The 15,127-nt window shown below is 34.4% G+C and overlaps 1 pseudogene; it reads left to right on the top strand.

Annotated features, from left to right (window-relative positions):
• The first annotated feature begins 1,174 nt into the window (after positions 1 to 1,174).
• LOC120146828 lies at positions 1,175 to 6,953 on the top strand (annotated as a pseudogene).
• The last annotated feature ends 8,174 nt before the right edge of the window (positions 6,954 to 15,127 follow it).

Raw genomic sequence — 15,127 nt, 5'->3', positions numbered from 1 at the left:
CTTTTAAATTAGGAGCCTATTTTTTTTTTTAATTTTTGCCTCAAGCCAAAAAATAGTCTGGATCGACCCTGATTTTCACCTATCTTTTTGTAGATAGTCATGTAATAATGTGACACATACTCTTGCTAAGTGGGCCTTAGACACAACTAATTTGATGTACTTTGACTTTGTTTGTCCCGAGATTATCTCTTCAGAGGTATACCATGATGTCACGTTTATTTGATTAATATAGTTAGGGCACTTCCCCCTCATAGACTAACATCTTTGTGTGTTATTTAGGGGGGTTTTTAACGAGGTCCGTTTTCTTTCAATAAAATTACTACCACTCCAACATTTAATGTTTATGGTTTATAAATTATATTTTATATTTATTTTAGTGTTTAGGGATCAAGGTTTATAACTTATGGTTTTGTGTTTAGGGTTGGTTACTAACCAGGGCTTAATGTTTAGATTCTATTATCTAGGATTTTGGGTTTAGAATTTATGTTTTAGATTTTATAATTTAACATTTAGGGTTTCTAATTAATAACTCATATATTAGGGTTTAGAGTTTAAAATTTAAGGTTTAAGATTAATTTAAAATTTTAATATTTAAAACCCTAAATCATTTTCCAAATAAAATCCTAAATCATTTTCCAAATAAAATCCTATTCTATCTTTTCAAAGACCCTAAACCGAAGATAGTATTTATCAGGGAACGTGTGTTCTACAGGAAGTACTTATTAGGGAAGGCACGTCCTATACAAAGTACAAGATAGATAGCCACATCAACGGAAGGCACACCCTATACAAAACGTCTTCTTACCACATTAGTGTCACGTCGGTAAAGCGCATTTCCCACATTGTGTCTTCTTACCTCATTGTTAGAAAGGCTACTATTTCGATATATATTGGATTAAGGTAGTATTTTGATAGTTTATTATATTTTAAGTGATATTTTGTTAGAAAGGGTGCCGATTTCAAACAATACAGTGGTTCATATTATTAGTGCAAGTGTTGTTTATTTTATGTAAAAACAAAGGCTCGTGAACCTAGCGGTTCGAACCGCGGTCGAATAGAACCGAATGGAGAGAACGGTAGTTCAGCAAGTCAGCTTAGCTACACCTACACGCTTTTTTTTTAAGTTTAAACCCTGGAAGTCAAAAAACCTAAGGAGGAATAAAGAAAGTGGCATCGCCTTCGCTTCCTCTTCGTGTCTAATGCGTATCCCTCAATTACCATCAGATTGACTTTCAGACATTGCAGCCTCTTTCATCCTGTAGCCGCCTCTGACTCAATGCTCCTCAAACCTTATCGAATCAGCTCAGTCGACTGGAAGCCCTCTCCGGTGGTCGCCCTTGCCACCAGCCCCGACGCCTCTCAGGTTGCCGCCGCTCGTGAAGATGGCTCGCTCGAGATTTGGCTTGTCTCCCCTGGCTCCGTTGGCTGGCACCACCAGCTGGTATCATTCCCTCTTTTTTGCTTCATGTTGTTATATTTATATACACAATTCATAGGTTTGGTTTAATTTGTTGGTTACTTTGTGTAGACCATTCACGGGGATTCTACATGCCGAGTGACGTGTCTTGTGGTGTTGCGTTGGTTCAAAAGGCTTGTCTTCTGGTAGGTTGTTCTCCTCGAGTATTGATGGCTCTGTCTCAGAATGGGATCTTTTCAACTTGAAACAGAAGGTTATTTCCATTCATTTTTTTGTCATCTTTTTCACTTGTTTCAACCTCTCCGAATTCAGTGGATAACATTTTTTATTGTTCTTTTCTTGTGATTTTATTGATTAATGGGAATAGTACAAACCTTAGACTTTTTGGGTAGGCTCCCCTCCCCAAACTTCTTGTGATAATTCTTAATTGTTTATGCCATCCACTAAGTCTGATATTTTGTGGCATAGATTCTGTTCATAGAACCCCCTTGAAGGCATTTCTTTTTTTTTTTTTTGGCTTAAACTTCATTCTAACGTAAATAAAGCTTTGATTGAACCATTCTGCAGATTGTGCTAGAGTCGATCGGGGTTTCAATTTGGCAGTTGGCTGTGGCACCAGTTCTTAAACAGTCAGCTCCTGACCAGCCTAGGTCTCAGCATTTTGGAAATGGATATTTGAATGATAAACATGAATATAATGAGAGTGATGATGCGGAGAGCTCTGAAGATGAAGATGCTTCAGAATCGGAGCAAATTCATCAGAAACAAGTCATAGATGATAGATGTGTAGCGCTTGCCTGTGATGATGGCGCTGTGCAGATATATACTATTTCTAATTTGGATAAGTTCATGTATCACAAATCGATGCCTCGTGTCAGTGGTGAGATATCTACACCTTAGAAACTAATCTTGCTAGGTTGTTGCTGTGCTTTTATGTTTACTCTGAGCTTCTTGCAGGGCGTGCTCTAAGTGTGACCTGGAGCCATGACTCAACTAGGATTTATTCAGGAAGTAGTGATGGGTAAGTTTGTCATTAAAGTGATTAACATGTAAAAAAATTTAAGTTATCAGGCAACATAACTGTTGATGCTTATTGTACTTTTGATATTTCTGTGCATACTTGTGTCTTTGCTTTCATCCTCTACATGTTCTAAGTGCCTGTAGGCATGAATCAATTAGGACATATTCAGAGAGTAGTGGTGAGTAATTTTTCCATTAAAGTGGATACAATAATATTTATGCATACCTTCCTTTGATATTTCCATGCATACAATTATATTTATCCTATTGAACCATGACTCATAGAATGTCTTCATGGAGTAATTGTGGGTAAGTTTGTCATCAAAGTGAATACCATATGATGCATGTTAGCAAAAATTTTGCTGCATGCTGTAGTAATATGTCCATTATTGCTTATATCATTGATTTCTTTATGGATTTATATGTATCACAGTATCACTAATTTAATTTTACTGTTCTTGTGTGAGATGATGTCACATGCTTTACAGATTATTTGCACTTCTTTCATCCAATTTAATCTCATTTATTGTGCACTATTCATTTCATGTTGCAGGCTGATTAGATGCTGGAATGCAGATTCTGGTCATGAAATTTTTAGAAGTACTGTTGCTCTTGGAGGTTTGGGGAGTGGGCCTGAGCTTTGCATATGGTCACTACTTTCTTTGAGGTACATGTGAAATCTTCTACGTCATTCATAGACATACATGTGCACGCACACATGTACATATGTTTAATATGTTGTAATGCCGGTGATTTCTGTACTATAATTATCAATGTTCCGCCTTTTGATGATTAGATTATTGTCACATTCAGGTGTGGAACTGTTGTTAGTGCAGACAGCACTGGATCTGTTCAGTTCTGGAATGGTGATAATGGAACTCTTCTCCAGGCACATTTGAACCACAAAGGTGATGTGAATGCCTTGGCAGCAGCTCCAAATCAGAACAGGGTTTTCTCTGCTGGGGCTGATGGACAGGTATGGATCTTTTGTCAAGGCATGCATGCACCTATGCAGGCCGCACTTCCCACTTTAGTGCTAGATAAAAAAAAATCTCAAACCCATTTAGGCGAGGTGCAGTTGATCTGTCAAATGCTTGGTGTGCTGTTTTGTAAGATGACTGGCATAAAAGATACCTGCCACGTTGAAATGCTCTTTTGTTTCTTTTATTTCACTTTTTTCATTAATTTTTTCCAGTAAGAAAGGGATGCTATTAGACCCTCCGTAAGGAGATGCTGCATTTTTGCCAACAAAAAGTTTGCATGTGTTGTCGATTAAACTAGATCACTGTTTAGAGCTAATTACATATTTCTTGAGCTTATAATATATATATATATATATATATATATATATATATATATATATATATATATATATACTATACAGAACACAGAAAATCACACATATGCAGGCTTGACTTCATTCAGGCTCATGTGAGCGCTTTTTTTAAGCCTTGCACCTGAAATTTAAGTTTCTTGCGCCTAGAGTTTGACACCATTGGTATGGACAGTTAAAGGGGGAGGGAGCTGTGGCATTGCCACTCTTTGGGTCTAAGAAAAAGTAAAAATGTTTTAAAAAATGGATAAACAATTATAGTTGAATAGTTTTTGATTTTCAACTGTAAAATCTTTTTATGAAATTGTCACTCTTTGGGTCTAAGAAAAAGTAATAATATTAACAAAAAATGGAAAAACAAGTATAGTTGTATAGTTTTCATTTTTCAACTATAAAATCTTTTTATGAAATTGCGTGTCAATTAAATATAACCAGTTTCTGTCCCTAACGTCTAATGCGTTGATGCATTTTCTAGGTTATTCTTTATAAGCTTTGTATTGAGAAGCTGCAGTCTTGTGATGACAAGTCTTCTTCAGAAATGATGAAGAAATGGGTATATGTTGGTTATGTAAGAGCTCACACCCATGATGCCAGAGCCTTGACAATGGCAGTGCCCATCAGTTCAGAAGGTCCGTTAATGTTTTTGGTTCCATGCCTATTTATTATTTTATTTATTTTATTAAAATATAAAGTTGTATTTATACCTTTTTAACACCAATTTCTTCCCTTTCTGATTTTTAAAATTTTTCTTTCTAATTTTTAGGTTCTTTATCTGATGAGGCAAAAGATTTGCGAGATGAACAGGGGAAAAAGGTAAAAAGAATTCGTAGGGAGAAGAAGCCCCTTGATTTCAGCTATGGTAAATGGGCCCGTTTTGGAGTTCCTATGCTTGTCTCTGCTGGTGATGATGCGAAGCTCTTTGCATACTCTGCTCAGGAGTTTACTAGATTCTCCCCACATGATGTTTGCCCTGCACCTCAGAGAGTTCCCATGCAGTTGGTCACTAATACAAGGTTCAGTCAAGCTTCTTTTCTCCTGGTCCAGGCATGTTATTGGTTAGATGTGCTCTGTGTTCGTGTTCCCGATGTTGGTTCTGGCTCTTATGGTGGTCTTGCAACCACTAATTTAGTGGCTCGAGTTAAGAGTAAGGCATCTCGAAAGATCATTTGCAGCGCAATGTCTAATTCTGGCGAGTTTTTTGGTTATTCTGACCAAATCAGGCCCAGCTTATTTGCACTAAGTAGGCAAGCTGGCCAAAGTACATGGACCATTAGTAAAAGGCAACTCCCGCTGTATCTTCCATCTGCACATTCCTTGACTTTTACCTCTGATGGGGCACGGTTGCTGATAGCAGGACATGATAGAAGAATCTATGTAAGTCTCTTCTCGTCACTTTCTTGCAGTTTCTGTACTGTGAACCTTTGCCATGAAGTACATAATCCATGCTATTGTTTTCTTTAGGAGATTAATTTCATGCTCTGAAATAATTTTTAGGCTTCTGAGATCTTTCACCTCTTTTATCATGACTTACTCAAGATTATGTGTATACCTTAAAGGCTCAAACTAGAAAAGTCAGATTTCACCTCCAGAAACATGCATTGAATATTCCAGCATCTCTGTTGGATTTATGACACCTTAGCCACACTGTGCATATTTATTTGTCAATGAATAGTCAACCAAGTACATATATATGTTCATGTGTATTCAACTCTAGTGCACTTGTTTCTTGTAATATGTCTAGATGTATGGAGGGGCGAACAAGGAAAAGAATTTTCCATATCGAAGTGTATAAGCTCTTCTGACCTCCATAAGCCTCATTTCCACTTAATTGTTTAAATTAAATGATAAATTACAGAATACAGGAGTCAACAAAATGCATTTTTTTTGTGAGTGGAACTATGCAACTTATTCTTTCTTCTTTGTGCTGCAGGTTGTAGATTTGGGGAACTTAAAACTACTGCATACCTTTGTACTTTGTCGTTGGGAGAATGATAAGGATGGATCACTTGGTGAGCCTCCAATATCAAAAATGTTTACGAGTTCTGATGACCAGTGGTTAGCGGCTATCAATTGCTTTGGAGATATATACATATTCAGTCTGGAGACACAAAGGTAAGACATTAAGTTAAAAACAATTCTTAAATTGATGTTGCCCTAGTTTAGCATTATTGTTGAGATTGGAAAAGGCTTGACTTATGGAAAGTGTGGATAAAATTTGTGTTTAGCTGCTAGGATAAATTATAAAGTCCAAAAGATATGAAAAGAGTGATAAAGACTGCTTTTCTTTTCCAAAACTGTTTCGTTGACACTTAGCAGTACAAATTCCATCTGAATCTTTTATATGACCATGTATATGAGACGGAGGAGGCTGCAAACAGGATATATATATATATTGACTATTGATTAGTCTGATTTTTTCTGGAGCAGGCAACACTGGTTTATATCAAGATTGGATGGCGCCTCTGTTACTGCTGGTGGCTTTCCTCAGGATAAAAATGTGCTTATTATCACAACATCATCAAACCAGTTCTACATATTTGATGTGGAAGCTAGACGACTGGGAGAATGGTCAATGCAGCATTCGTTCACTCTTCCCAGAAGATACCAAGAATTTCCTGGAGAGGTTATCGGGTTGTCTTTCTGCCCTTCATCATCATCAAAATCTTCATCTGTGGTTGTTTACAGTTCCAGGTGCTGTTCTTATCCTGTTAGTTTTAGCATGCTGCATGATCGATCATGTGGCTTTTTTTCCTTTTGAAAGCTGTTTGTTGGCTTGAAACGCATGCATTTCTCATTAAGCATTTATATTTATGGATGATATCTTTAAAACTGCAGGGCAATGTGTTCAATTGACTTTGGGAAGCCGATAGATGAAGACGAAGAAAGCGAGTTGGTAAATGGAGCATTGTTGAAGTTTCAAGGTTCTCTAACCAATATGAAGTGGAAGCATTGGTTGAGAGAGAACTGTCAAAGTAGAAAAAGCAATTTTGATATAGTAGTTTTCCGAGACCCCGTTTTATTTATTGGACACCTTTCTAAACATTCCATCCTGATAGCAGACAAACCATGGATGGAGGTGATTAAATCATTTGATTCTGCACCCGTTCAGAGACATATTTTTGGGACATAGGTGCCTTGTGGAACAAACTTCTGTCATCAATGCTTGTGGCTATGGCAGTATTCGGAAGTGCAGCATCCCTCCTTAGCATACAACTTTTACTTCAACGGGCGGGTGGTGGGATCAAAAGCATGTTCTCCCGTCTCCAAAGAATAAACTTTTATCCAGGTGGGCCGGTGATACTTTTTTTTTTTTTTTAGTGGGTGATACTTAAATGTTGTGCATTGTACTCTTGTATTACAGCACTCTAGTAGGGTCTGAAGAGTTTTTGGTAAGACAGCTCTTCTCAAAAAAAAAGCTCAAAAATGGATTTTTTTGGTAAAAAAAAATGAGTTGAACTTGAATTCTAACTTTATTTTTTTATTTGTAGGTCTTTCTATTTATAATGTACTTTTTTGTTTTTACATAATATATTATTATATGTTAAATTGTCTATGGCTAAACTTGAGTTTGTTTGTGTGAATTTAATTGAGATAAAAAAACTTAATCAAATATATATAATTAATAATTAAAATATTATAATTTATTAAAGAAATTTAAAGTAAATCTAACAATTTGGGTAAATATTTATAAATACAAGACGGCTTGTGATTAAATTTTAGAATGAACTGGATTCGACTTTTGAGCATGTATCACATGATCATGTCGATATTGACTTGAGGGGTAAAAGATGTTAGTATTTAAAAAAATCAATCAAATTTATTTTGAAAATTTATTTAATTGAGCGTTGACTTATAAAATTTCTTGTGTGAATGATTGTTATTGTGGTTTATGAATTTGATTAATTTTTTAGAAAGTTTGACGTTGGACCTTTAACTCTTATAAAAAATATAAAATGTAAAAATCATAAAATAAAAATATTTAAAAAAACTAAAATAATTTGGAAATAAATTAAAAACGACAAAAATTTAAAAGTGTTTAAATTATAAAATTAAATAAAAAATATTTAAGTATTAGAATATTTGAAAAATATAAAATGTTTTGAGTGCCTTCGTTGGATAAGTCCTTGGATGTTTCTTGTCCGTCCGAGTATGAATTCTTCGAACATATTTTTAATGGATCGAGTCTTATACGAGAATAACAATTAATTAATTAAATTAAGTTCACTAAAAAGTTACTGTTGAAATTTCAGAACCATTTGAGTCAAAATCGATCCTCAATTGCAATTTTAAGACGAGTTAACAATTACATATTGAATGTATTTTAATGTCTAATTTCATATTTTGGTGTTTTTAGGATTGAATAAGGGTGACTCGCGGCTTAAAATGGTATTTTTTATGATACAAAATAGAGGTTTTACAACCCATAAGTAAATGTTTCGAGGTATAATGTTTAAAGTTTCGAAACTCCACCAACAACCAGTTGATCTAGTAAGATGAGACACTAGGTTCCTTAACCAAGATAGGGATTCGAATACTGGCGTTTGCGAATGGAGCAAATTGGGTTGGGAGGGTCACCCTCGCCTCTACAGTACCCGATTTGGATTAGTCAGACAATAGATCGGATATCAGTGATTAATTTAAAAAAAGTTTCGAAACTCCTATAAAATTAGTAATTTTTGCAGCATAATTTTTTCGTATGATGTTTGATTCAGTTATCATTTTTTAAAGTTCATATTTTAAGAAGGACAATTGTAATATACATAAATAATTATTAAAGTGAATGTTTTCAATGATCTCTATAACTTTTAATATCTATAATTTGTCCCCAAACTCTTGAAAGAACTGATTCATAATCATTATTTAGGTTAATAATGAATTAATAAAACTGGTCATGTTTTAAAATATAATTTTTTATATGTCCAATATATGATTATTTTCTTATAAGTTTCGATCTTATATTATATTTCTGATCAAGTCTCTAATAGTAATGGATCACTAACTGTTAACAGGACTCCAAAAAAAGGTAAATTTTATGTTCTAATTTTACCTTCGGTAATTGACTTATTTGAGTTCAAGGTGCTTAATTTATGATTATTTACATTTAAGTCCCTAAATTTTCAAAAAGTTTTAATATGATCCCTAAGCAAACTTGTGGTTTGTTAATGATTGATAAATATGATGATTTGGTTTTGAATTAGTGACATTAGTATGATTGTATGAATGGTTTGTGAATGTTTGGTTTTAGTTTAAGTTCCAATAACATCTCTCATCTGGTTTTAGTTTAGAGCGGAGGGTGTTACAATAATCATATTTTTAATCTTCGAAACTTATGCATTATATCAATTTCCCCCCTAATTTGAAACAATTTAATAAATTTAACCCTTCATATTTAAAATTTCATCAATGTTATCTCCTTTTTACGATAAAGAAGCAACGAATTAGTATTAAAATGTTATTATGCCAGAAAAATAACATGAAAATCATATAACGTTTCTAAGATAATAACAAATAGTCTAGGAGAAAAACAAGACTAAAATGATGCAAATTTTAAATATAAAAGATTAAATTTATTGAATTATTCCGAATTATGACAATTACTATATTGTAAAAGTTTTAAAGACTAAAACTATTATTAGCCACACTACTTTTCAAGTCTAATATTTAATGACCAATGATATTTGTAATAATATTTTAATTCAATGACATATTTATAACTTTTAAACCAAAAATAACCTATTTATTTCCAAATTCATAATTAAATGACCTTAGGTGTAGTTTACCTAATTATCAAAGGGTCAACTCAATAAATTAACTGCATATTCGGTTTAATCCTATATAAAAAATCAACCCAAACTATTTTTTTCTTCAAATACTTAAATTATTTTTTGGTTAAAACAATTACCTAAATTATAATTATTTTATTATTCTAAGTCCATTTGTTAGCCCCTTAAAAAAACTGACCTATAATAAGTTGGTATGCATGATTAATGATTTAACCCAAATTTTGATTTAAAACTTTTAAAAATAATTTCATTCGGATTGGATTGAATTAAATTAAATTAAATTGAATATGGAGAGGGAATGCAGATTCTCGAAGAACCGCCTGATGAGCTCCTTCCTTTACTCCACGCTGATAGTATGAGGATTGAATTCTTATGATGGCAGTTTAAACGCTGTCGTTTCTCATCTTTTTACCAAAAAAAAAATTAAAGTAAAAAAAGGCATAATGCAAATAAATACCTTTAATGTTTGACCATATATGCAATTTTGCATGTATTGTTTTTTTGGAACATTTGACCTCCCACGTTTCATTTTGGGCCAAAAAACACCCTCATTGGATGAAAATAGTTAGTCAACTGGCGGCCAACGCCTGAAGCTGACTCAGCAAGAACACGTGGAGGTAGATACTGACGTGGCATGTCATTATCATAGTAGACGATGACGTGACAGATCCACGTAGACTAAATGCTGACATGGCATGTACACGTGTGATGCCATGTCAGTAAATTTTTAAATAAAAATTAAAAATATTATTCTTAATAATGAGATGATATCACGTGTCAACATCATATTGGTTTAAATTTAAACTATTTTTGTGGGAAGTTGAACCTAGGCCAATTACCTGGAACCCATCACTTAACCACAAAGCCAAATATTTCATAACCATTATTTTGAAAACCGGACTGGATCGGTCGGTTCAACTGGTTCAATCGGAAACCGTTGTCTAGTCCGGTTCAAACTAAACCGATTGAACCGCTACTAGTGAACCGGTCAGAACCGTTGAACCGTTCGAACCGGACCGGCTGAAAATCGGAAAAAACCGGTAATTTTGTTTTTTTTTAAATTAAACCAAACGACGTCGTTTGTTAAACGAGCCAAGTCGAACTCGAGTATTACTGAGCTCAACACAAACTTTAAAAGTAAGCTCAACTCGTCTCAAACTCACGAACTAAAAATTATCAAGTTCAACTCGAACTCGAAATATAATATTGAAACTTGAACTCGAAAAGGCTTGAACTCAAAAAAAAATTTAGAAGCTCGATTGAAGCCTAAAATTCGAGCTTGATTGAAGTGAAAGAATAGTTCACTTTATGCTCACCAAAAGGCTCCATGATTTTGAATGTCAAATTACCTCTATTATTTATAGAAGTTAGTTGGGATGCTCTTCTATGTTTCTTAGCCATGTGAGATTGTTTTGTTCTCATATTTTTACTCTTTAGACTTTTGGGATGTTCTTCTATGTTTCTTAGCCATGTGAGATTGTTTTTTTTTAAAAAAATTAAACCAAACAATATCATTTTGTTATGATTTTTTCAGCCCCAAAATTTTTTTTTTAATTATAGTTATATAATTAATTATATTTATTATTTAATATGTTTTACCTTAAATATTATGTTGTAGTTAATTTGAATCATTTTGTTTCACTTGATTTTATGGTTTTTAACTCATATATGTTATGACTTGCTTTGAATATAACTTGTGATATACAAAATTATTTTTTATTAAATATTTTTGGTATTTTTATTTAATTTTTTAAATAATTATGACGTCGTCCGGTTCTTCCGACCGATCGGACTGGTTCGACCGATTGAACTAGTGAACCGATAGTATAACCGGTTCGCTAACCGGTCCGATTCTGAAAACCATTGCATTACAAAATATTTAACATATATATTATGTCTCTCATACATTTTATCAAACACCTTCATCCCTCTTGACATGCAATTTCTTCTCCATCTTAACTACGTGATTTTCCACGTAAAAGATTTTGAGTGTGTTCTTTTTCATTTTTCTTATCCTTTTTGAAGTAATGGTCACCAATGCATAAACCACAACGCTAGTAAAGTAAATATAACAAATAACAACAATGTAATACTTCCTGAACAGAGTGAGCTTCATCAAATTCACCGCAGCTTTCCCATAGGTCTTAGCCGCCTCTCGCAAGTTCTTAATTGACCAAACGATGGGGAACAACGCCGCGCAACAACAGATGAAGAAGTGGATCCTGAAAACGGTGAGTCGTTTTATGTAAAGCTCGTAGCCCCAAATCCCAGCCAGAACGAAATAAACGAGGGCGAAGAGGAAGTAAACCCTAGGGAGAATCGTTTTTCCGGCGGAGAGATAATCGCGCTGGTTTACTCGTATACTCATCATTAAATCGAGTGTTTCATAAGATCGGCACGACAGTTCGAGTATTTTAGTATTATACCCGTATACTCATCATTAAATCGAGTGTTTCATAAATGGTTTCTTTGCCCGAGTGAGAGTTATTCCAAGGGCATGACAACTTGATTTCTGGGTTTATTGCCTTCTTGCCCAAGGGGGATCAGGAAGGTAATTTCTTTAATCAATTCTTGAAATGGGTTTGTTTTCTTCAAAGATTACTCCTTTGTCAAAAACAATTCACTTGTTTTCGGTTTTCGGCTTTACAGGGATGGAGATGATAAAAGATGAATGGTGAGTTGTTTACTTTAGGGTTTGTTCATCCCCTATCTGTCTGCTTGCTTTTTTAGGTTTTGCATGGTCGTTGCTTTGTTGGCTCATCGTAAAGGGTTTCATGATAAGTTACTTTGTTTCTGCACGCTAAGCAGTGGACAAAACCAAGTGTCTGGTGCAGACGAGGCCGAGGAGGAGGTGCAGAAGGGAGAAGTCTGCCGCGGAAACCGACTAAAGACGACGCCGTGGCGCATCTAAAAGAAGTCAAGGAGACGTTTCATGATGAGAAAGACAAGTACAACATGGTGCTTCAAGTCTTGAAGAATTTCATGGATCGAAGGTATCTCATCTTTCAGATCAGATAACTTGGGGTCGGATCGAATTCATGTTTTGTTTCATCATTCATGCAGGATTAACGTAGTTGATGTCATTGCTCGAACGAAAGAGTTAGTGAAAGGACACACCAACTTGATCGATGGATTCAATACCTTTATGCCAAATAAAAATGAAATTAAAGTCGACAAGGTCATAGACGAAGCTCAAACGACAAAGATCTATTATGAAACACTCGATTTAATGATGAGTATACGAGTAAAATACTAAAGTACTCGAACACGTCGAACGAGATTATGGGACGTTCATCTTGTTGGATCTCAGTCAATCGAATCTCAGCACGAAAGGAGAGGTGCACAACATCGATGGATAGCATAAAATTTTGTAGTTAAGAAAAATCTTTTACGTGTAAAATCATGTAGTTAAGAGGGGAAGAAATTGCATGTCAAGAGGGGATGAAGAAGATGTTTGATAAAATGTATGAGAGACATAATATATATGTTAAATATTTTGTAATGCAAAAAATAAACAAATGAAAGATTTGACTTGGTGGTTAACTGAGGTTCCAAGCAATTGTCTAGGTTCAATTCCCCACAAAAACAGTTTTGTTTGGTTTAAATTTAAATTAATATGGTGTTGTCATGTGTCATCATCTCATTAGATAAAAAATATTAAATAAAAATATATAAATATTAAGAATAATATTTTAATTTTTATTTAAAAATCTGACATGGTAGTGTCACGTAATCATCTATCATGACCTGGACACGTCACATCAACATCTGGGTCTATTTGTTTTTGCTTGGTCAGTACTATGCGTTGACCATTAGTTGACTAACGAATTCCATCCAACGAAAGTTCTTTTTGACTCTAATGAAACGTTTGGGGGTCAAATGTTCTAAAAAAATATGGACAAATTTACATATATGGTCAAACATTAGGAGTGTTTATTTGCATTATGCCTAAATAAATAATAGAATATTTTTCTGATTTCCAAATATACAAGTCTCTTTGGGCTGAAACAATTTGAAATTTAAATCAATGTCGACTTTTTTTTAATGATAAGCTGCAATAATTTGAGTTACTAAAACCTAAAATAATTTTAATATATAATATTTTTTTTTATGAAAGAACGTTTTGCATGGTTTTATTAAAGACACATACAAAACAAGAACAAACATTATGTAGTGTCGTTAAAAAGTCTCTCTAATCCTAATTAGATGAAAAAGAATGCACGATAATGATATCAAAGGTAATAATCGTCAGTATCACAGATCAAACGCCATACACCAACAAACAAGCCTCCTCAAGAACCAAACGATTGCACCAGGAAAAAACATAGAACATGGCTCCCCTGCTCGATGGCATATATTCACTCATCAGCTTCGCACACAACCAACCCAGAAACGAGCACTGCTGCAATATAATAATAAAAAGCAGCCCCTCCCAGAAGTACTAAGTTAACATGAGAGAAAACTTCAAACTATAAATACCATATCACCATAAGAACAAGCATATAATCAAAACCAACAGCCATCAGTATAGCACAACTTGAGCTAGGATCTAAGAAAATGAGTACAACAGTACGATAATAATGAAGAGTATTGACAAGAGACACAACAACAACAAAATAATGCGCTACTAGGAAACTGCAAAACCCCCAAACCATAAGTCAAACAGTCAGCATTCTCTGGCCAACTCTAGCTCACAAATACCAGCACACACCAAACTTTTGTGATAGGCACACAAGAAATAAGCTGCATGAGGATTATATTAACAGCCAAGATCCACATCCGGCTGAAATCAAAAACCAAAATCCTATGTACTGATCAACCGAAACCTGATCCAACACCATTATGATGTCTAACGAAATCATGAACCAAGGGAAAGAAAAAAGGCCAAATACATTTACACCAAAAGCGAATAAATAATAGAGCCGACTCAAATAATTTATTTCCATCACAGGAACGACAATTAAACACAACACCATTTCTATCCACCATGCCACCCAAACAATTCTAAAGAAAGGCACCACAATTGCTTTATTAATCGGTTGATAGTTCCATACAATAAGGAACGATTTGGTGTTACCTGGGATTACCAAATTAATGTTCCATAGTCTGCACCATCTCTGCCATACACCCCAAACGACTTCATAATGACAAAAAAAGGTGATTAATCGACTCCGGTTCCTTAAGGCACAACACACACTGCAAACCCCAAATTTGGGACACCTATTTTAGCTAATTCAACCAAAGATAGGATTGTTTGGTGAATAACTTTCCAAATAAAAGATTCAATCTTCGGAGGAGCGAGCTTAGACCACACTAGATTCCAAACCAACCCCTTCTCACCATTCGAGTTTGCTTGGAGTATACTATCCATTTCGAGATCAGAATTGATCGATCCCCCACAACTCTATTAATTACCGATATAAAGTCATCCCAAATGCATAATTCTTATTCAAATAAAATCCTCCCAACTTCAATATTCTAAACCCAAGCTCTGTTTATTCTAGATCCAAAGTCACTTACTTTGCCAAATTTCTTTATAGCAACACTACAAATTTGTGAGAAAGACATTTTTAA

The sequence above is a fragment of the Hibiscus syriacus genome, unplaced genomic scaffold (genome assembly GCF_006381635.1).
Source record: "Hibiscus syriacus cultivar Baekdansim isolate YM2019G1 unplaced genomic scaffold, ASM638163v2 tig00002511_pilon, whole genome shotgun sequence".
Classification (NCBI taxonomy): Eukaryota; Viridiplantae; Streptophyta; class Magnoliopsida; order Malvales; family Malvaceae; genus Hibiscus; species Hibiscus syriacus.
Note: the sequence above shows the minus strand (reverse complement) of the source record. Positions and strands in the feature narration are given on the sequence as shown.